We start from the raw sequence: 23,893 nt of genomic DNA on the forward strand, positions 1-23,893 counted from the left end.
ACAGGAATTGGAATTCTGAGATTTGCAGTATTTACCGCACCCATGCAAGGTTTCTCTGGTGAATTTTGGAAGATCAAACCTGACAAAACGCAGTGCAGTCCATTTCGACACATGTGGAGTTCGACGCAGAAAGCAGTAAGTGCTACATGTAATTCCTAACATTTTCATGGGGTAAGCTCTAGATGCAACATATGTATCTCATCCATTAACAACCACATATTGCTACATGCCTATTTACCTTGTGCTGTAAATGCCTAAACTCTCATTTGTTCAGTATTAATGAGGGCCTTTTTCTATAGTATATTGTTTGTGTGGTTGAGTTGTGCTCAGCAGAACAGGTGTAGAAATCTGTATGTAATGGCCTTCCTTTGAGTTGTCACTTTGGAGTCAGAACTATTTAGTGTGCTTAGGTATCTCTGTGTTCCTCTGTCCTATTCCGCCGAGCAGTTATGAGGTCTTATAAAATGCTGTTGGCTTAAATGCACGGGTTCTAGAAGATGGAGGTGAGAAAAGGAGTCTGAACAGGGAGTTTTGTGATTGCCCATGGGGGGAATCTTTGTGGTATTATAATCCTTTAACTAATAAAGATGTAATCAACCATGTTTAGTTTGATTCTTGCTAAGGGACCGTCTTCGATTTTTTGTTTGTTACTTAGCCACAGCAAGGAAAGGTGTTTCCCCCACTTTATCATGATAGTGATAGACTACTAGTGTTGAACAGAATGAGTTATGTTAAATGTAATGGTATTCGCACACATTTTTTCACACATAGGAAGACTGGACCAGTGTTTGATATAAATTATCAGAATTATCAGGTGGAACCAGTGGTGGCTCCTCCGTTTGGGCAGAGGAGTGTTGTTCCCCCGTCAGCAGAGGCAGCTGCAAAACCTTTCAAAGAAAACGATAATAAACTAAGTTTATTAACATTTTCTTTGAAAGGGGTGGGGCTATAGGGTGACGTGCACTAAGGGGGAGTGCTCAGCACTCCCCCTTCACAGCACATGTGTGTTTGCCGGCTGTCTCAGGCCGGGCAAAAACACATGCGCTGCAGGCTCTCTCCAGCCCAACAATATAGTTGCTAGGCTGGAGAAAACCTGTGCAAGCTCCCAGTCTGCTTGGAAGTGCCCTAGCTGTTTTGAGCAATGTCAGGATTGGCGCAGGGCAGGCTGGGAGCTTGTGCCTGCAGAGGAAGAGGAGCGTCGAGGGACAGAGGAGCGGCAGAGGAGGTAAGTGTTTTTTTTTTCTTTATTAAATGTAATGTTTATTTTCTCCCACCTCCCCCCCTGCTGCGCCACCCCACCCGCCCCTTCCGTAGCCCTCGAGCAGCTACTGGGTGGAACAATTGGCAACTTCCATTTAACAAAAGATACATAATTAATGATTAACCTTAAGACCAAATGCAAGTGATAACATATCTTGCACAGTTCAACATTGTGCCAAAAAAGCGTTATAATTTTAGCAGCTTTACATTTTCTCCTTTTTAGGGACGAACGCGCGCAAGCGCTCTGGACCATGTTGTAATCTCTCTGTGGGCTTCTAACCACGCCCATGTCATGCCCGTCACTTTAATTAGTTTGTGGGCTTGCCTTTTAAAAATGGATTGATTCCATTTGTGAAAGAAATGCATACGTCATGTCTTTTCCAGTGTTTAGCCCTCCTCAAGTGCACCGGAAAACTACTGAAAACATACGAGACTCAGTGTTTTCAGCTGGTTTCTGGACTACTTTATTTATTCTTTCCTGTGCAGCGCGATCTCGTTAGGCAGAAGTTGAGCGCTTTGCATGAGATCGACCCTGTTACATGGATAATTGCACTTTTGCTGGTTAGATGGATAATTGCACTTCTGCCAGTAACATGGATAATTGCACTTTTGTTGATAAGTTTCACTGCAAGCGAACTTCTCTTTCCTTTTCTTTATCTCCTTCACGCTCATGGTGACCATCAGCTCGCATATGTGAAACTGTTTTACTTTTCATTATTAGATCTTGTGGCAAGAAAAGTCCGGTTAGGAGTTTACGACGCTAATAGCTCTAACGTGAGCACACGCGAGATCCGTTGCATTGCAAATGCTTGTTTTTTATATAATTTTCAATTATAATCATCTTGTGCATTGTGACATTGTTCTTTGCTTTGTGGAATTTAGGTAATTTCAAAGATTGACACCAAGTAACCAGGGAGAACCATCTGTGGTAAAGCCAGATGACCGCTAGATTACAGCCCTACCAACAAAAGAAGACACCACGTTGTGGGCAGCTGTGGGGTAGAGGTAAGACCAGTAGTAGGCCATCCTTCACCTTATACCAGCCTGAAACCAACATTAAAGTCTATGAAGACAAAGTTTGACTAAAAACAGGCACATAAGCTTGTTCATTGTCTTTCTTTACTACAAGTGAACATTAAGAGTCTTTATGAAGGCCAAATCAAAGGGACGAGTGGGTGAACATTAACACTCTACATAAGCAAGAGGAGAGGTTCAAAACAAGGAATGAATGGTGCTCATCTTATCTCATGAGCCCATTGGCCATTCTGACCTAAGACCAGCTCTCTGGGCATGCCCAGGTAGCCCTGATCCCTCTTTCTCTCCTTCCAGAGACCCCTTTTACCTCGGGAGCCTAGAATCTATGGGGGAAGAAAGCCCAGAGGAGGGACGAATGACCCCGCAAAGGAAACCTCACAATCAGTCCATGTATGGGGACAAAAGGAAATTATGGTGCTAAACTGTCAGTGCAGCTAAGGTCCTCACCTCCTTACTTACAAATGCAGTCTACACAAAGGGCTGCACCCATTTCAGTTTGGGAAAGAGGACTTTTAATTATTTTGAGGAAGGCGACCTTCTCATCATTGTTCAAAGGGACTTTAATCACTAATCTCAAGCGAGGGACAGACTTTAACAATGTTGAGCTGAAAGAGTCTTTGAGGTTTAGAGGTCATTCCCAGTGCTATATGTAGAGAGGGTTCTGTTTGTGATATTTATTCGGTTACAACCAAGTGAGACCCAGACTCCAGTGCTTCATCGACTGAGGCGAACATTGGCATACGTTCCTCATACACTCACGGACGGTTTTGTCAGACAAGACTCCTCGCACTCAGAGCATACACCCTTCTTTCAATATTGTGTAGGAAACTCTCAGCACGATATATATCTTCATGTAGCCTCAAACAGAGTCCTCATTACAGACATTCAGATGTTTCTGTTATTCTTGTCCATGCATTGAGATTTACCACTCTTTCCTCACATAGAAAAACAAAACAAAAAAATGCAAATCAGCTCATATTTTCGCATGCACTAAAGGTAATGAAGTGTCTACAAAAGGTGAGGCTCACAAGAACACCCTCTGCTTTCCAAAACACACACGTCGCTGGTCAGGCATCACTTCTTCATGCAGAGCTGGATGTTGCATAATCATTTGTTAACAATGAGTTCAGAATCATGGTGACAGGCCAGTCTCCAGATACACTTGTCATTGACTCAAATATATATCAACATTTAGGTTAATAGTTCCAATCTGGATTCTTACATGTATTAGAACATTGGAAAGTTGAGAGCTCCATTTAAAACAATGGAACAGCAGCGGCTTATATAAACTGATACAGGCGGGCTGGTCTCAACATACACAGCCTCTACCTCTCTCTTTCCACTGACGTTACAAAATATATGGAATGGGCCAGGAAAAACAAAAGGAGCAGGCTGTGCTGCAGGGCACACCAGGACAAACCCCCTCCCATCCCCTGTAGCTCACGGAATCACTTGAGCCTCAGAAGGAAGGAGGGGGAATGCTGCTCAGCTCCTGGGTCTCGGCTTGGGCCTTTAAAGCTGGAGCAGGCATTTAATGGCGGTATAGTCTGCTACGGCGGGCTATAAGGCTGTATTATGGAATGGTGTTAATTCTAGTATTCACATGGAATCATAGGTTAGAATGGATTGCCCTTGGTTCTGGAACATTCACTGCTACATTCTTATAGGTATCCATGACAACACCAGGCAGCCTCTAGAGAGTGTTCCAGCACTATTTGTTCACTTGTCGGAGGGGAATCAGGTGCCTAAAGAAGACTCTCCCCCATACAAATTGCATAGAAAGAGAGCAGAATGGTGCAAATCATGTGAAACTCACATTTGAGGAAACACCTTCTAATATAGGACAGACCACAACCAGTCAGTAAGATAAATGGGCAATGCTCCTATTAATATAGCAGTAGGAGGCATTCAGAGATTAACAAGAAAGAGTTTACCATATTCTCATTATGTGGAAAGAGGGGAAATGCTGCCCAGCTCCTGGGTCTCGGCTCGGGTTTTTAATACTGGAGTGGGCCTTTAATGGCCAGTATAGCCCACTACAGCGGGCTATAAGGCCATATTTGCAATTGTCTTGATTCGAGTTTTCACATGGAATCAGAGGTTAGAATGGCTTGGCCTTGGTTCTGGAATATGCACAGATACATAATTATAGGTATCCATGACAACACCAGGCAGCCTCCAGGGAGTCTTGCAGCATTATTTGTGCACTTGTCAGAGGAGAATCAGGTACCTAAAGAAGATTCTCCCTCACAAACAAATTGCATAGAAGGAGAGCAGAATGTACAAATCACGTGAAACTAACATTTGAGGGGGAGTGGTTGAAGCACCATCTAATGTAGGACATACCAAAACCAGGAGGTAAGACAATTGGGCAAAGCTTCTATTAATGGGGCAGTATGAAGCATTCAGAGGTGAATGAGGCATAGTTTACTATTCTTTTAATATGAGAAAATGGAAGCCAGAGGGGGTTTAATATTGAGAGGTAGTTCTTCCTAATTAAGAGATGGCATCAGTCTTCTTCCGATAGCAGAAAAAGGAAAAATTATTTGTGGAACTCTTGAAGAGAAATACTCAAAACCCACGAATATGAAAGGAATAAAACAGACTGCAACATTTACAGATTACCTGGTGTGCTGCAAAAGTTTGGGCTCCCAGTTCTGCTAGCACAACCACGGCATACAACATCGAGAGTTCTGCATCAGGTTGGGGCAGCAGCTGTGCCAAAAAGGTTCCTGTTTACACAGAGAGAACATAAGGTGAAATATTGCCATGCCATTAGCAGTCTGCGCTACTGTGTTCTTGTTTCGCAGAAACAAACTGAGCACTAAAACATAAATATACATAAATATTCTCGCTCCCCGTAAGGCACAATTCTGCTTTTTCCTGCCCAGGAATGCCTTTATGATGACACCAGGCAAGATTAAATACATTTGAAGTCCAGCTTTAAGCAGTGCAGGACCCCTGACATTCATTAGTCGGTGGCCTTTGATGGATGGGAAGAACACGTGTGAGTGAGACAGATTTTTTTTTGGAGAATTGCCTTTTTTTAAAACAAAACTGGAGCCGGTTTTCCTAACTGGAAAACAGTGTGTGTCTAAAAAATAAAACAAACATTTTTGCAAACATTATTTAGGTGCCAGCAACGTCCCATGGACCCCTGCCTGCTCCTTAAGAATTTTTTTTTTTAACATTCACAATGAGGAATGGGTCCTTTGGGGACCCCTTTCCAGTTTTGAATGGGATACTACCTCCTTTGAGATGGTGGAAAACTATTAATACTTTGCAACCAATGTCAATTGCAGAACATTAATACACACCATAATCAAGGGTGTAGCTTGGTCAGTAAGACTAGGGGGGTGTAACTATTGATTTACGACAATTAAGTTGGCATCTCATGTTAATCATTACATAAGAAGCAGCGCATGAGGGGGGCTTAAGGGCCAGTGGAAAGGGAAGAGAGTGCAGATTGTGAGGGGTACTTGATAAACAGTATTTAAAAATTCCAGGGCCTCATTTACAATCCCTTTGCGCTACCGTTATGTCATTTTTTTGAAGCAGCGTTGGTGCTAGCAGTGCACTACAATGCTCCACATTTACAAACTGATGCATAGGGCCCAATGTGTCATTTTGTAAAGCCCTGTGTCACATTTTACCTGCGCCAGGTATAATGTATGCAGGGTAGGCGTTTCCTTGGGAAAAACCACATAGAACTGACTCAGTGAAATTTACAACTTTTCACTGCGTCATTCTACGACTTCACTGTGTCAAAATGTTATTGGCTGCTCAGAGCAGGCATAAAATTGATGCAAGGCTTTTTTCTACAGGACTCTCCTCGCATTGCTGGAGTTGCATCAGTTTAACTACGCAACTCCAGCAATGCATCAATTTAGTGGCAACAGATGTTTCAGAATTTCTGACGCATTGTGAAAATGTGTGCCATGAACCCTGTATTGTAAATACACCACATCCATGGCATTGTTAGGGGATGTGCAGCAGGTGCAAGAAATCTGACACATAAATGACAATGCGTCAGATTCTTGTAAATGAGGCCCCTAGTGTCATCTGACAGACACCCTCTCATGCCTGACTGAAAGCTCCTGTACCCAACTATTTACTAAATACTATATTTGTTGGGGGGTGTAACACCTCTCGCTACGCCCCAGACCATAAGGGACTGACATTTGGAAGGAACACCCTTACCAGGCCTCTTCCAAATACTGATTCCTTATGGTTTCCTAAACCAGTTTAACAATTCGGAAAAACTTTTCTGAATGATTAAATGGGCTTAATACAGTTCAAAAATAGGTTTAGCATTTGTAAATCCACTGATTTACCTAATAAGAGGGGTTGAAAATTCAAAACCCCTTTGTACAAGAGGCCCTTGGTTATTAACAGGTGTTCAGTTTTGATGACATCCCCAGGAATCATAAACACTAGCACCAGTCTGCCTTAAATCTGGAGCAAAGCACAATGTGCCCCCCATTAATGTCCACTCAGTACAAGACCTAGGGCATATTTAAACGTATCTATCGAACCATTTGTGCACTGACATATTATCCCTTTGAAATTATACTCTGAGACGATTTATTTTTATTTTGAATTTCAGGCTATAGCGCCTATGAGGTTTTGGCTGCTCTGGCAAAGTTAAATGTGTCATTTATGGCTCTGATGTTCACTTTTACTCTTGTATGGGCAGAGAGCTATGTTTATGACTAATAAAGGCTTCATGCCAACTGTGGAACTGATTTTTGCTACCCCCTGCCAGTTGTGAGAAATGTACATACCCAACATTCATTAAGCAAAACAAATTACATCACTGTTTTTTTTCAATTTTGAAAACTGAATTGTTTAATTTAGTCAATATATATATATATATATATACACACCCTTCCCTGCTTTGAAATCAGAAAGTCCATTACATTGTGTTTCAAGTTCCTCTTTAATTTTAATAACCAGTTTCTCAAATTCCATGTTATAATGCCGTATTCAAGTTTGCAATGTCTATATAACTGTCTGTGCATTTTGGGGAAAAAATCCCTTTGTCAGGAGAACAAACTTTTGGTTACTATAGCACACAATTCCCTCTATCATTGTTTAGGTCAATAAAAAAATAAGTATGTTAAACACAAATCAAGAAATTGAAACATATTATCTCTGTTACATAAGGTGAATGAGTAGTGCAGCAAACCTATACACATTCAACATGAGTTTCATAACGCCAAAATTAATTTTTTGTCAAATGTCCACACTTCTCCTAACCATAAGACTCATTTAAAGCACATTTCTTCCATGTCGGCCGTTATTCCCCATTTCATTCTCTCATTTAATGCATGTGGTCTCTGAATGTTTAATTAATATGTCCAAAATGGTTGCCTTCTTGAAGTTAAGTTACTTCTTCCACCTTGTTTTTTATTTTTCAATTATCTCTTCTGGGAAGGAAGACAATGAACCTTATGGTTTCCCCTCTTTGAAACTGCCACAAATGATCTGCTATTTGCCATTCATGAGTTATTTTTATATTTGTTGTACAGATGTGATTATATTTTCTTCTATTTTAATGTAAAGAAGTCCACGCATGCATGTCAGTCCCCTTGTAAAAAATGATGGTTGGATTACTTACTGGAAATCTTCTCCCATACTCTCTTTTTCATCCCAGTACTTACTACATAAGGAGAATGGTCCATTCCCTAAGGCCACCGCCCCTTAATAAGCTTTCTAATTGCTTGAAAAACAAATATGTTTGCTCAGTGCCTACACAGGACACATCCTGCATGGTTCAATAAATGTTTTGTTTAATTTAGCTAAAATCTTAGCTAAAAAGAGAACATCCTTGACAGTATGACATGTTGACTTTATTGTAGGATGTGGCTTCAAACTCTGGCTCAAGGCATCTGGGAATCTGAAGTTCCATTCACTCTGATAAACTATGAATGGTTGTAAATGGAGGAGTACCATTGAATTTCCAAAACATTTTCCCAATCAGATCACATGCAATATGCTGGAAGTAGTTGTGTTGACCATGTCTGAAGTGTCAGGTGCGTCCTTTAGATACAAGGATCAATGCATTGGAACCTAAAGTTAAAAAATGAATAGCACTTATAGTAGTAATAATCAGGGCATCAGAATAGGCACTTAAAACGCCGAATGCGAGAAATATAACTAATGTTTTAGGAAAGGGCTAACAGAATCTGCCAATCCCCATTTCTTTCCTCTGGTAAGTATGAAACAAGTGCAGCCCACCTTTTGTCAGGCATACTAGTCTGAGGGCATATTGCTTTGGTGCCATTCAGAGTGCCTCACGTCATGAAATACTCCCCGTTGGCTGGTAGCTAAACCACAGGGGTTTATACAGGGGTTAAAACACAGTTTGCTGAATACAAAACATGGAAACTGTCTCCCCAAGATGTCCATGGGTATTCATTGTAAGAATTGCACACCTATAAAACAATGAGTACAGTGTAGGGCATAACAAAGGGTGCGCCTTATTATTATTATTATTGATAAATAAACAAGGCTTCCCACTTTCCACTTTACAGATTTTTACACTCAAACACAGACAATAAACATTATATTCTCATGTCTGCATTATTAAAAAAAAAGAAAATTCAGAAAGGAAGTCTTCTTTTGAGAGTGGCTCTCCATGCTGTGAATCAAAAGTGCCAGGCCTAACCTGTGCAGACTGGGAACGTGGGGAGTAAAGAAAGGTTGAGAACGTGTTAAATACCGTGCAAATATTCACATGTTTGCAATATAATGCCAATATTTTGTCTTATTGTATTATTGTGTTATATGGATACTTTATAGTGCGAAAGTATGACTGGCATCCAGTTGTGAGTATACATTTATCATCTAAATAAATCTGGAAATTTACTTGTTGCAACTTAGTTTTTCAGTGAACACAAAATGAATATGGATAAATACCAATAAAGGGAACAAAAATAGGGATACATAGAAATGTTAAAAACACAATCACTTACATACACAGAACTCATACAGACATATAATAAACATCATAACCCAACAAACTATCTTAACATAAAGCTATAATGATAAAATCTATGTTATGTCTCACTGAGATAACAGATAAAACGCCATTGCCCAAATCTCATGGGTAAATGGTGAAATACATAACAAGAGGGCATTTCGACCTCATGTAAAATTTGTTGTGATTTGGTTTAGCTCTCTGACATCGTTAGCCTAATGATGTCAGAGTTTAGAAGGTGGGATGTCGAGGGATTCTAAAAGTGGCAGTTGGAGAAGGGAAAAGAAGAGAGGAAGGAGCCTGTATACATTGTGGTGGATGCTGCATTAATAAAGCTCTTCTGAGTAACCTTAACTGAGTGGACTCACCTTAACAGTGGCGATGAGGGACTGCAGCATCTACCGATTTGATGAACCTGGGCATGTGGTGGATTGTCAGCCAATTTCGGCATGTGGTGGAAGGCTGTTGCCTTTGAGGACTCTCGCAGTCATTCTGGTGAGGCGCGACGAGCTGAAGAACTGCTGTTGTGCCGTGTTGTGTGCACCGCCTTCCACATGGGTGTGTGGATTTGTGCTGGAAGCATTCCTTGGGATGTTTTTGCCGCTTCTGGGCGCATGCATGTAGCGGAGCGCGTTGTGTACCGCTCGAGCACGGCGTGCACAGGGAGATTTCTTTAGTGTTTTCATTTGCGCATTGCACGAGCGTACTGCTTGAGTGTGGCTTGTGCAGGAAGAATTCAGAGGCCGGCACATTCACTTGGACGTGTCTGGAGACTGGCATGAATGTCAGATCTTGCGTGTTTTTGTCGGCGAATTGACTAGACCGGCATCCTTTTCATTGGCACATCTTAACTTGATCTACTTCCTGAAATTTGTGAACTCACTTCCTGATTCAACAAAGAAGCTGGAATGCTAATTATAATCACAGAAGAATTGTCATTTTTTTTTAAAGGAGGAAAGAGTGGAAACAATGTTATATATTATTAGAAGTTGCTTCTGATTTCTTACTTTACAGACATAAGAAGTAACTTGGAACTTGAACATTCCATGTTTTTTTTTTTATTGTTGGCTGCAGTGTGTGTTAATTTTAACATAATTTCTTATTTCCTCATTATTTTTTTTTCTTGTTGATTGGAACTTATTGCTACAATATGGCTCAAATGGCTCCTCTCAGTTTATCCCAACCACAGCAATTTTTATCTGAACGAGGTGAACCTGTTTTACCTTGGAAAAAATGTATTAATCTTTTTGAGTCTTATTTGATTAGCATTGGTGGAGAGAAATTCTCGCCTGCAAGGAAGCAAGGAATCTTCTTACATAATTTGGGTATTGAAGGAAGGAATATTTATGACAGCCTAATGTCAGTTATGGTGCTCAAAAACACTTTGGTACTTAGATAAATATTGATATGGAAAGATATACATTTTTCATGAGAACACAAGCCAAAGATGAAAGAGTGGGAAACTACATTGCATCTCTTAAAACATTGGCACAGACCTGCAAATTTGCTGATTTAACTGATTCTCTTATTAGGGATCAGCTTGTAAGGTGTAACAATAATCCAAGAGTGCAAGAAAATTTGTTAGCAAAAAACCCTTCTTTAAGCGAAGCCATAACTATTGTGGAAAGTATGGAGCATGCTACCTGTTGGGTTAAGGAAATGAAGGACACTGCTTCAAATTGTCTTGCTTATTCTACACCAGTAGCTGAATCCTCGTTTAATTCTGCAGTAGCTAGAGTTTCAGCTCAAGAAAGTTTGCAAGAAAGCGACATCAGACAAAAGATAGCAGCAAGCTGTCTCAATGGGGGCAATGAGATGCCCAAGGAGTCCAAATGTAGATGTTACAGATGTGGTAGTTCTGGACATTTAGCAAATAACCCAAGATGTTCTGCCAGGAATATTAACTGCAGGAACTGTGGGAAGAAAAGACATTTAGCAAAGGTTTGCAAGAGTCAGAGGATAAACATGGTGGACGAGGCATAGTCGAGTCAACAGATTATATTGAATGTGAATTGTCCTGATAATCAATGTCCTTCTACAAGTGGTGGTACTAAACTGGTGATGCCAAAATGCGACATTGAGGTTGATGGGAAAATAGTTTCTGTCCTTGCTGACTCAGGATCTCCTTTCACTTTGATAGGTGATAAGAATGGGGAAACAATTTTTGGAGATGACAACATTGAACCATCACCACCTGACATTGACCCCATAGGTTATGGTGGACAGAAGATTGATTTATTCAGCTATTCCTTGATGACAATCAAATTTAAAGGGAGAGAAACAGTAGGGAAGATTTATGTGACTAAACGAGGAGACAATTTGTTGGGTTGGAGATACCAAAGGGACTTGGGTATCATTCTCAATCCGAATTCTCCTGAGCAGGTTCTTTCTGTATCACGTGTAGGGGATGATGCCAATATTGTGGATTCATTTCCTTAAGTATACAGTGATAAATTGGGTTTGTTGATGGATTTTAAATATATGATTATTTTTAAATCTTCTGCTAAACCAGTAGTGCATAAAGTGAAAAAAGTACCTCATTTGATGTTGACTTCATTGCAGGATGAACTCAATAGGTTGTTGAGTTTGGGAGTCATAGAAGAAATTGAAGTTTCGGAATGGTTAGCCCCTATTGTTTTAGTTCCCAAGGATAATGGATCTAAAATAAGAATGTGTGTGGACTTGAGGAGTCTCAACCAGTGTATATGGGTGGATCGTCAACCTTTACCAAATATTAATGAAACCCTGACTATGCTTTCAAATTCCAAAGTATTAAGTGTGATGGATTTGTCAGCAGCTTATCATCACATTTTACTCCATGAAGACTTGAGGCACGTTACTTCTTTTGTTACACCTTTCGGAGCATTCAGATTTTTTAGGATGTCTTTCGGTCTAGCATCAGCTGCTGCGTGCTTCCAAAAGGTGATGAAAGAAGTACTTCAGGGTCTGGATTCGGTCCTGTTTTTCCAAGATGATATGTTAATCTATGGTGAAAATGAGGAGAAACATGACACTGCTCTCAGAGCGGTCTTGAAGAGGTTGAAAGAAAAAGGGTTAACCTTAAAGAAGGAAAAATGCAAATTCAGAGTTGGAACAGTTTCTTACTTAGGGCACACTATCTCAGGCGATGGTATTAAATCTAAAGTAGCATTAGCTAAGTCAATTATATCAATACCTACTCTTTCTGGCAAGGATCAAGTATGATCTTTTCTTGGTCTAGCTGAATATTATTCAAAATTTATTAAGAATTTTGTGAGTGTGGTGCAACCCTTAAGAGTCATGTTAAATGGTTTTGTATGATCTTCAGAGTGTGAAGAAGCCTTTTATGTTGTAAAATCCAGAATTGGAGAAATGCCTACTGTTGGAAGGTGGGTCATTAGTTGTCTGGCCTGCACAAGTATCGAGTCCGCACACGACCGCCACTGGCAACCAAACACCCCACTGTAGCGCTTGACTCTCATAGGGTAGCGTTGCAGAGGAGTCCAAGGCTTACTCAAGGGAGGTGGTGTGGGCTAGTAATCCCCATTCACGAGAACACAAGCATGACTCTCAATAAATGATTGTCCAGTCTGTGCTTTTTATTTTGATAATGTAAAAGTACATTTATTATTCACACACACTACTCAATACTATGCAACAATCTACAAATATATACAAAGTGATAGAATCACTCTGGGCAAACATTATGTAATCTCTCAGGTCTCCTCAAGGGATAGTATAATCCAACAATCCACATGGCAAAACAATGCCAGTGCCCCCCTTGCGACATTTGAACATTTGACAGTATTCAACATTTTGACAAGAGATATCTGTCAGTATCATTATTCAAATTAGCATAATCAGGGAACATATGGGACCAAATTCTAGCAGTATGACCATCAGGAATACTTTTAGATTACTCCTAATTGACCATAAAATAACAGTATAATACATGGGGCAATACCAAAATACACCTATGGTAGGCACCCTTGCACAAGCAGAAACAAAAGCTCACTGAAGCTTGTGCTTCATACACCACTCCAACCCTTGAGGGGTTATCTTTCATGTGTCCCACCCTACCTAGGGTGGGGACACCAACCGATGTTGGGGGGAGTCTGCGCTGCTCCTGCAGCTCCCCCTGTCTCTTGGTATTCCTTTGGTGGTGGCCCCATCTCCCTGGGACCACCACAGCCGTTCTGGGGGCTCAAATGGCAGCTCCTGCCCCGCAAAGCATGCTGGGGCAGCTGCATAAATGATGAGCGGCTCTCCCGCTGAGCTGGGGAGAGCCGCTGTGCCATTTCTTTGACAGTTCTCCTGGGGGTGCCGGTCCCACCCGGACACCCCCGCAGCCAACACAGAGGATCCCTCGATGGAGGGCGGCCCACCCCTGGCCGCCCCCCGCCAGCTCCCCGCACGGCCAGCACCTCCGGGTGCTGCTGCGGGAGCCGGCCTGATGCTTTGAGGTCTGGCAGACATAGAAATACTCACGGCCGGACGGCCGCGCGGAGAGTGCAGCGGCACTCCCCCCTTCCTTCTGCATCTTCGGGCCCCGGGATGGGGTCCAGGGCCCCTCCTCCTTGTGGCGGGGAGCGCAACGGCGCTCCCCGAGGTCCTCGTCTTCTCGGGGCCCCGGGATGGGGTCTGGGGCCCCTCCTCTCCTTGGCGGGGAGCAGGACAGCCCTCCCCGAGGTCTTCTTCTCGGGCCCCGGGATGGGATACAGGTCCCCTTTTGGCCACCGGCTTCCTCTTCGGCTGGGGGTGCACGACGGCGCACCCCACTCCTGCCTCTTCACGGGGCCCCGGGATGGGGTCCAGAGCATCTAAGGGCCATCTTCACCGGGAGCGCGATGGCGCTCCCCAGCTTCCCTTCTGCTGGGGGTACGCGATGGCGCCCCCTCCATTCTTCACATCTTCGCGGGGAACGCAAAGGCGCTCCCCGACTTGTCTTCGCCACATGGGGCCCCGGGATGGGGTACGGGGTCCCTTCACACAGCGGCAGTGGGGTGCGCGACGGCACCCCCCCCCATCTGATAAAAAATTAACCAGGCTTCACGGAGCCCCAGGATGGGGTCCGGGGCCCCTTCCTCTTCTGCAAGGGGGAGTGCTACGCCACCCCCCTTGCTCCTCCTCCTCCTGGGGCAGCCCCCAGGCCCTGGCCCACCCTGGGGGAACAGTCTCAAGCAGCTGCGGAGCTCCACGCGCTTCGTAGCTGCTTTCCCAAAGGTCAAAGGTCACCATCCTTTGTCCTGTGATATCTCGGGCCCCCAAGGGCCGATTTTCATCCTTCTTGCGTCATTCCGCTCCTGGTGACAAGCCCTTGCCACCAGGAGCACTCTCCTTAGACCTCCAGGCCCGGGAGGGTCCCAGATCCTCAGGGAGCCAGTCCCACTGACTCCATGCAGCAGCCTTTCCTCTGGGTTACCTCTTTTCCTTCTGGGCAGCGCGCTCTCCTTGCGCTAGCCCAGTCCTTCCCCCAACTAGTCCTCTGGGGGGGTAAGGGGGCCAGCTTGCCTGGCCCTGGCATTCGCCTCGCTGGCCTGGAATCCTTCAGGGGCAGAGTCCCTGTCCCAAGGGCAGTCAGGAGGTTCTTCCTTCCAGTTGTCCATGACGCCAGTCTTCAGTCCCAGTGTCCAGCAGTGAAGCACAGCCAAGAGAGAGCTCTTCCCTGTGCAGGACCTTTTAAGTGGGGGCGGAAGTGTCCAGCAGGTGTGCGCCTCTGGCCTATCCAGATGTGCCACATCACTTCCTTGTCCCCGTCCCCTCCTTCTTGCACAGTCTTCTGGGATAGCTCAAAATGGCATCCTCCAGGAGTTAGTTGCCACATGTGCTCTGAAAGTCTCAGCCCCTCCTCCCTGACATTCCTGGCAGGGCTTCTCCAGCCTGCTCCTGGCACGGAATGACAGCTGGCTGATTGATGCAAGGCCCTGCTCCAGCAACTGGACAGAGCAGTAATTGGGCTTAATCCTGAGCTGAGTCAGAGAAAGATGACATCCCTGGATGACCCATGAGTTGTACAACTATGCTCTTGTGACCTACCGCATCATTCTTTTCTTACAGGTTACAGTGTAGTTTGGTGTGACTCTGGTCTCGATGTACCCCAGAGAACTGGAGTTGCACCCTAGGCCCTCCTTTCCCATTGACATTCAATGGAGTATCCCCCCAATGCAAATACCTTAAGCACACTGACATTGGCATTGAACTGGGTGTCCCTACAGTGAAAAGACAGTAAGCACACTGACTCTCCCTCACATGTATACACCCCTCTCATGAGACCTACTCCAGGTCACCACCCACTCTGCATAGTTCCTCCTGCATCAGGACTACCTAAGCGCAGTTCTTGGGCTGCACACACCAGGAATCCTCCTCCCACAGCCCTCACATGGGTGCACATCCAAGCGCACACATGATCACATGTTACCTGCCTGGGGCCTCCTGCCCTTGCTGCGCAACAGCAGCCTTTCCTTAGCACGGCGGCACCGGCGGTAAACATGTGCAGTCCATTTCACCATGTGTTTATTGTGCGTGAGTCACCTCATAGGAGGCTTCCTCACAGTAAACAGTCAAAAACCAGGTGGTCAAAAATCAGAAAATCAGGGCAGACCTGATGGTCAGAACCGTCCTCTAACACCTACTTTGGGGCATTTTGATACTAAAAGGAAAACCTTGTTGTCCACTGATGCAAGTCTGAAGGGTCTTGGTGCAGTCCTTTCACAGATGGTGGATGGTGAAGAAAGAGTGGTGGCTTTTGCTTCTCATTCACTTGAAGAAGCAGAAGTACGTTATTCAGTAATAGAGCGTGAGGCCTTGGCATGCAATTGGGCTATAAATCATTTTAGGTAATATCTGTGGGGGTTACCATTTGTACTTACGAGTGATCACAGGCCGTTGGTGCAGATGTTTTCTTGCCGTAATATAGAAAACACAACCCTGCGTATCAAACGCTGAGTAGAAAATTTGATGGAGCATAATTTTCATGTTGAATATTTGCCTGGGAAGGAAAATATTCCAGCTGATTTTCTTTCCAGATTACCTTTGGCGGATCACACTGCAGGTGATCAGATTCCAAATTTGTGGGTTAAAGAATCAGCTATTGATAAAGAAGAATGGTTGTCAGAGTGTGGGAAGGACACTGTTTGCAAGTTGGTTTCTGAATATGTGGTGGAAGGCTGGCCTGGTTTAAACAGCTGTTCGGAAGGTGCTGAGGCATTCTGGAATGTCAAAAATGGATTAAGTATAGTTGAAGGCAATTTGTGCAGGTGTGATAGATTGGTTCCACCAGCTCGATTGTATGAGAGACTGGTCAATTTGGCTCATGAAGGACATTTAGGTAGGAATTTGACTAAAGCTAGTATCAGAGAATGTTACTGGTGTCCTGGTCTAGATAGACAAGTTGAGGCGATTGTTAAAAATGATGTGCAGTGTGCAAGCAATGATAAATCCAAAAGTGTGAGGACTGTTCCTTTATCTCATGTTCTAGTTCCTGATGAATCTTGGTGCAAACTAGGATTGGATCTAATGGGACCGTTTGAAACCTTACCTTATATTGAAAGGTTCGTAATAGTGCCGGTTGATTATACTTCCAAGTGGGTCACTGCCACTGTGTGAGTTCTATCTCTACTAAGGTCGTTATAGAGTTTTTAACTGATGTTTTTGCACATGAAGGTATTCCTAAGGTGATAGTCACTGACAATGGTGTATAGTTCACTTCAATAGAGATGAAGAATTTCCTTAGCAATTTAGCCATTTCTCATTTTCGCACTGCATTATATTCTCCCCAGGCTAATGGTTTGATTGAAAAAATTAACCAGTTAGTGAGAGCTATTGTGCAGATTGCTATTGATAATAAACTTCCTTTAAAAACTGTTCTCAGGGAGAAATTGTGGGCCCATAGGAATGCTAAAGATGCTGTTACTGGTATGTTTCCTTTTAGAATCTTAAGAGGTAGATTGGCAGGATCTAAATTAAATCCATTGTGGCTGTTGCCTGGTAAGGAATGTGGGGAGATGGCTGTTAATTGAGGTTCGATCCGGCATAAAATTATTGCGCGTCAAGCTAAATATAAGAAAGAATTTGATGACAGACGGCCCGCCAAGCGGAAACCGCCGAATGACCGCACTGGCCATTCTGGCTTTCCCGCTGGGCCGGCGGGCGACACGCCAGAAGGCCGCCCGCCGGCCCAGCGGGAAACCCTCCGCGATGAAGCCGGCTCCGAATGGAGCCGGCGGAGTCGAAGGGGTGCGACGAGTGCAGTGGCACCCATCGCGATTTTCAGTGTCTGCAAAGCAGACACTGAAAATCATTACGGGCCCTGTTAGGGGGCCCCTGCACTGCCCATGCCTGTGGCCTGTGCCTAGGTTGCCTGTGGCATGGGCAGTGCAGGGGCCCCCAGGGGCCCCACGACACCCGTTCCCGCCATCCTGTTCCTGGCGGTTTTTACCGCCAGGACCAGGATGGCGGGAAGGGGGTCGGAATCCCCATGGCGGTGCTGCGAGCAGCGCCGCCATGGAGGATTCTTTGGGGTAGGGGAAAACCGGCGGGAAACCGCCGGTTTCCCTTTTCTGACCGTGGCTTTACCGCCGCGGTCAGAATGGCCCCAGAAGCACCGCCAGCCTGTTGGCGGTGCTTCCACAGTCGTTGGCCCTGGCAGTCCATGACCGCCAGGGTCAGAATGACCCCCATAGTGCACGTCAAGGAGTTTGGCATGTAGGTGATATGGGGTATATAAAGAAACCTATATGGACAAAAAAGGGTGCATCCAAATTTATGGGACCGAAGAAGATTGTGCAGGTAAGAAAGAATGTTGTTGTTCTGGAAGGAAGTGATGTGTGGAGTATGCCACGTTTGTCTAAGTGTGTGGATAAAGTATCGTTGGGTGAGAGAATATGCAAAGAGCAAAATATTGGTGGGTCCGACCCTGGTGGAAAGATTAGGAGGAGTGTAAGGAAAAATATATTTCCCAAATATTTAGAGAATTGTGTACGTTAAGGCATCTGTGATAGTGGTATAATGTATAATTGTGTATTAACCATTAACTATTTTACCTTTAGAATCTTTAGGATTCCATTAATTCCATTTACATATAGTCAATGGGGTTTACTATTATCCAAGTTTGCATTGTTGTTTTTTTTCCTTTTTTCTTGTTTCTTCATTTTATTTGTTTTATGATGTCATTGTAACATAAGCTAAGCTAAAGCTATATTTGTTACTGTAGAAGGGGGAGATGTGTTGTGGTTTGGTTCAGCTCTCTGACATCGTTAGCCTAATGATGTCAGAGATTACAAGGTGGGATGCCGAGGGATTCTAAGAGCGGAAGTTGGAGAAGGAAAAAGAAGGGAGGAAGGAGCCTGTATACATTGTGGTGAATGCTGCATTAATAAAGCTCTTCTGAGTAACCTTAACTGAGTTGCCTCACCTTAACAAAATGTATTCAGTCACCCATAACTGGTGTTGTTAAAATGTCTCTGAGAATTTGTTCCAGGCAGTGGTGTTTGTGTTTTGTGCCCATTCTTCAGAGTCCATGTACTGCATGAATGGTACCCTGCCCCAGATACTTTGCCCTGGGGAACTTTACAACCTACTTGTGTAAAGCCTAGTTGCCTGTTTGAAGGTTGGGGGAATGCACATTCATATCCTGATAAGTATTGTGATCCCTCCAACAGCATTGCCCAAACCCCAACTCAAGTATTTAGATGTTCTGAGGTGTGTGCAGCATTGGAGAGAGCCTGTCTAGGTTTCCTGGTCTGTATCTTTTCAAGACACATCCTCTGACCGGACTAGTTGGTGATGCCTCCTTCATCCAGCGTAGAAGCCCTGGTTCAAAACGCATGAAGACGTTCCCCTGTGTGACTCAGAGTTTGTTTTCTAAACAAAGTTTAACTTTGGATTGGGCCTGGCTTCCCATCCCTTCCCTCAGATCTAGATATATGCTTGGTGTCTGGAGTAAGCAGGTTGTATTAACATATTACTTCTAAGAAGTGCAGCAGCCCACCTCAAAGTAGTCATTGAAAAGGACCAGGACTTGGGGTTAATGGCTAGCATGGCTGAGACCAAGGCTCGGAAATTGTAAAAGCCCTTCTGTTATATTTTATCTGAAAGACAAACTGATGGCCTAGTGTGAAAAGTAGAAAAGGCTGTCCTGAAGTAAGCATAAACCCAGCTGACTGAACCTGTTTGGAAGATGATTCATGGAAGAGAATATGCATAGGAGCTTTAGGAATGGTCAGCCCTGCAGACTAACAGCCAAGCTACAAAAAAGATACCTGTATGCATAAGCTTTATGGTTTTAGACATTTTGCAACCATAACATGACTCCCCCCAGTTGGTGAGCATGGGAACCCTCACACTGCAAACCTCTATGGGATCTGATGTCAACAAATCATGAGTCTAAGAGAAACACATGGGTTTCTACCTCTTACGCTGGCCATTTCAACTGTCTTCCATTGGCTAGTGCTGGTTGGTTTCTGGGTTGTAACACTGGCCCCTGCAGCCCCTGGGGCACGGGGGCCTTTGGCCCTTCAGAGGGCCCCATTCTGACCCAAGGCCAATGAATATCTGTGAGATATTGGAGACTCAGGCTCCCCTCTTCACATTCTGCAGTCGAGGGCATCACTTTATGCTACACTACTGGCATTGAGTGGTATGAGTTACAAAGATCGTGCCTATTAGTTCGGGTGCTTGCTAAATTAAAACCAAATTTCCCAGGTGTTCCAATATGGGGATGTCCAGTCAAATGGTTGCTATGGTTCCTGTGGCTGTTATATCAAGGGAATCATTTATCAGCTGCTTACAACATTTCTGCCCTTTCTTTGACTGCCATTTGTGAAGAACCATTCAGTGGCATCACAAGGCCCCCTCAGCACAGTATCCAGGCCTGAGAGCTCCTGAGTGAGCTCAAAAGGGCACATTCCATATACTTTGCTGGCCCCCCCTCAAATTTTGTTATGCTACTGGAACCAGTCCACCCTTGAGTACTCTAACCCAGTGACTGGGCCACTTTTGTGAGCTCACTACTGAACTCAACATTGTCGGGTTACACTCCCAGCAGTATAGCCCATGGCCTTGGTACACCAGACAACAAAGTATTGTGATAATACTGAGGGACACATTTACTAGTTACCAAAGTTGCTGTGCTGCATGGTATGAAAGGGAGAGACAGGGAATGTTTCATATTTGCAAAGATACTGAGCATTTCTGCTGTTTCCATGTGCTGGTGTGCAGGCACCCTTGAAAGGATGATTGCATTACAGGCAGGATTCTTTTGTGCAAGAAGGGACATCTTTCTGCACAAAACAATCCTTGTAGGCATTGTCCCTTTTCTATGTGTGTTGTAGAATGTAGCACATGTGAAATAGAAAATGACAAGGAGAAATAAAGGATAAATAAAGATATTTATTCTTGGTACACCTCACTTGGGAAAGCATAGCATTTTGACTCATTCATACGTCTTTGCAGAGCTGACAATGTACCAGAATCAATGGGTGGATGTATGGGAACATCCGTGCTTCACATGGAACGTCTCCAAGCAGCTGCCTTGTATTACATTTCTCTACAAACCATGCAAGGGCTAGCAAATCAGGCCTTGTGTGACTTTTGTAAATATCACTGAAGCCTTTGCGTTGTCCTTGAGTCATGCAAAGAATTAAAAAATAGGAGGCTGAGTTACTCTCCTTGCCAATCACCTAACCATTATGTGGAACACTGTTGACATTTGCTGCATCACTGATTTTGAACCTTGAGTTGCAGGAAGACTCTGACAAGGAGCTGACAAATCAATAAGATCTCTCTCACAGTGCTGCTGCTCATTTTCAGAACAGTTATTGTTGCCTCAAACATAGTTACTTGAGTCATCCAAGAACAGGTTATTGAAAAAGTGTTGCAATTCCCCACTGACTGCGATCAGTGTGCGTTGTAATGTCACTTTTATGGTTATTTATATCACTCACGGTTAACACTTATAAACAACAGAGTTACATTTAGGGCAGTATCTAAGCCCCAGAAGGTGCTAGTAGGAACCTCCAATTTTCTTTGTACATCTATTTGTAACTGACCTGCATTTCCTATTAGCTATCAGTGAGCATTGGATTTATTATGCAGGTGATGTTTGTGTTATATTCAATCTGAATTACAAATCTACTAAAAATTCCATGTGTAAGCTGTGACAGTACATCATAGCTGCTATTGACCTCAGAATAAAGGGAGAATTTGGTTTTTCCAAATGTAGTTCCTGTGGCACAAGTAAAATTGCCCATAATATATAGTGCCACCGGCTGCACAAAAAAAGGCATTTCAGCTCATTGTGTGACGTCCTACATAACTGACTGGCTACTGCAAGAAAAAGCTGATGGCCTCCACCAGGACTGATCAGGTACTTTAGAAGGAAGGTCATGTCAATAGAGCTCTAAGTAGGGAGTAAGCTTTGAAGGAGGAAGTGGCAGTATTTGGATGCACACATACATACACAAACATGGGTCTAGAGACCCACCCATACCTCCCTGGTCAGGGACATCTTATGGATTCGGGGGCTTTAGGCCAAACATACTTTAGGGGACCTTCTTTGGAACAGCTTTGAATTTGTGATCCTATTTCAGCTTTTTCATGCCCTCCTTGGCCAGGCAACCAACACTGCACAGGCACAGTGGTCCGCATTCTAAATGTGTTTCTATCTAATATTCAGGGATAGCGATGTGTATTTTTAATATTGTAATACAGAAGCAGCTCACTAATATTGGAAATAAACTCTGCGACCCACTGCCATTTCTCATATGTGAGGTCTGGAATTGATATAAAATCAACTTTTTATGGATGTTGCATGGTGTTGAAAAACAAACAACATTTCTCTGTAATAGACTCCAATACACCACTTTATCAATGGAAGGAAAATGGTATTTAAAACAATCTATGTTTAAGAATCATTCAAGGTCATTAGGGCAGGACTGGGCGGGGCACAGAGCCGGATCTACTGAGGGGCTCCCTGAAAGGCTGGAGCCCCTTGGCTAGAGCCCACTTTGCCCTTGTCTTAAAATGTCTCTGGCCCTGAGCAATATAATATGAACATATCCCACTTGGTAAAAGTAGTTTGAAATATATATAGATGTAGAAAATCCATTAACCTAGGCCACCTTAAAACATGCATTGTCTAACCATTAACAAATAAAACAAATCGGACTTGTTAAAATTCAGTGTGGCAGTCAATGTAAAAATTGATCAAACATCAACGATTTTCAAGGGACGCAGCTTATTTTAATTTAAGTTTAGCCACTGCTCAATGGCAAGCAACACATTTTAGTACATTTTATTTTTATTAAGGGTGTTGATAAATTAATAGACTTTAACGCTTCCGAACAATTTCTTTAAAAAACACATCTTACACTACTGTTCTACATCTGTGCATAGGTGAAAAAACATGAATTATATGGCTGTTCTGAATTTAAAGAGGCAATGCGGAAACTGACGCCAAACATACATACAAATAAGCCTTTGACAATAAGTTGATAAGTCTCAAACTTGGAAATAAGGACTCACATATTTGTCAATGAGTTGCTAAACTGGCAAACAAGGACTCACTTATTTGTCATATTTCAACAGACTGGCGACTGAGCCCAACAGGCCAGATGAACAAAGATGTTCCCTGTTCTATCAAGGTTTATGTGAGGACATAAAAGATGCCTAGTTCCAAATTGTGGATCCGCCTGAGGACATTGAAGGTCTCATAAAATTAGTAGCTAAGTTAGATCATTGTAATGGTGTACGTGAAAGAGAAAAAAAATAGATTTAACCCCTGTATTGTGGTAGGCAGGCAGAATAGGAAACCAGGTGAAAAAACGCAATGTAGAGGAGGTGGAACCTAAGCAAACTGGGAGCATAGGAGGGCCTTGGTTTAAAAAAGAGAAGGATAAGCAGAGATTAAATGTATGTCTTTACTGTGGAAAAGAAGGATTTTTCACCAGGGATTGCACTGCTAAACAAACATCTTCCAAAACCGTGGCCTTGATGTAAGACACTGCCCTACAGACAATTCAGCTAACATACAGGCTTTGTGAAAGTGAAGACTGTTTTACAGAGTAAAACACAGGTCTTCCTCTTTCAATGGAAAAATAAACTCTACAACCTCTGGTCCTAAACATCTAACTGTCCCTATAATCTTCATTTCTACCAACAGCACACAAAAGTGCTAAATGTCATGCTTGAGTGAGGTGCTACCAAGAATTTCCAGGTTATCTCCCCGGCTAAGACCCTTGATATTTTTTGTATTAGGAAGAAACTCCTGAAGTGGTATGGACAGTAGAGGGTTCAGACCTTTCTTGTGGCCTTATAATTTATGAAACTGAGTCAATCACCATGTTGTGTGACAATGGTTATTAGGAACAAATTAGTTTTGATCTTATTGATACTCCTTTGTTTGGAGACATTCTGCATGTACCCTGGCACCAACAACATAACGACAGTGTGTACCACCAAAAAAGGAGCATGAGCTTGGGTTTCAAATTGTGTATAAGGAAATCCATGTGTTGATAATCCTGTTGAGCTCCACTGCAGTATGCAGTTCCCCAGGAATCTATCTGCCCAATTCTTACACTGCCTATAAAGATGTCTTGGACAAAATAAAAATTATGGTTATTCCATACTACTATGATATAG

Source organism: Pleurodeles waltl, chromosome 11 (assembly GCF_031143425.1).
Source record: "Pleurodeles waltl isolate 20211129_DDA chromosome 11, aPleWal1.hap1.20221129, whole genome shotgun sequence".
NCBI classification, from domain to species: Eukaryota; Metazoa; Chordata; class Amphibia; order Caudata; family Salamandridae; genus Pleurodeles; species Pleurodeles waltl.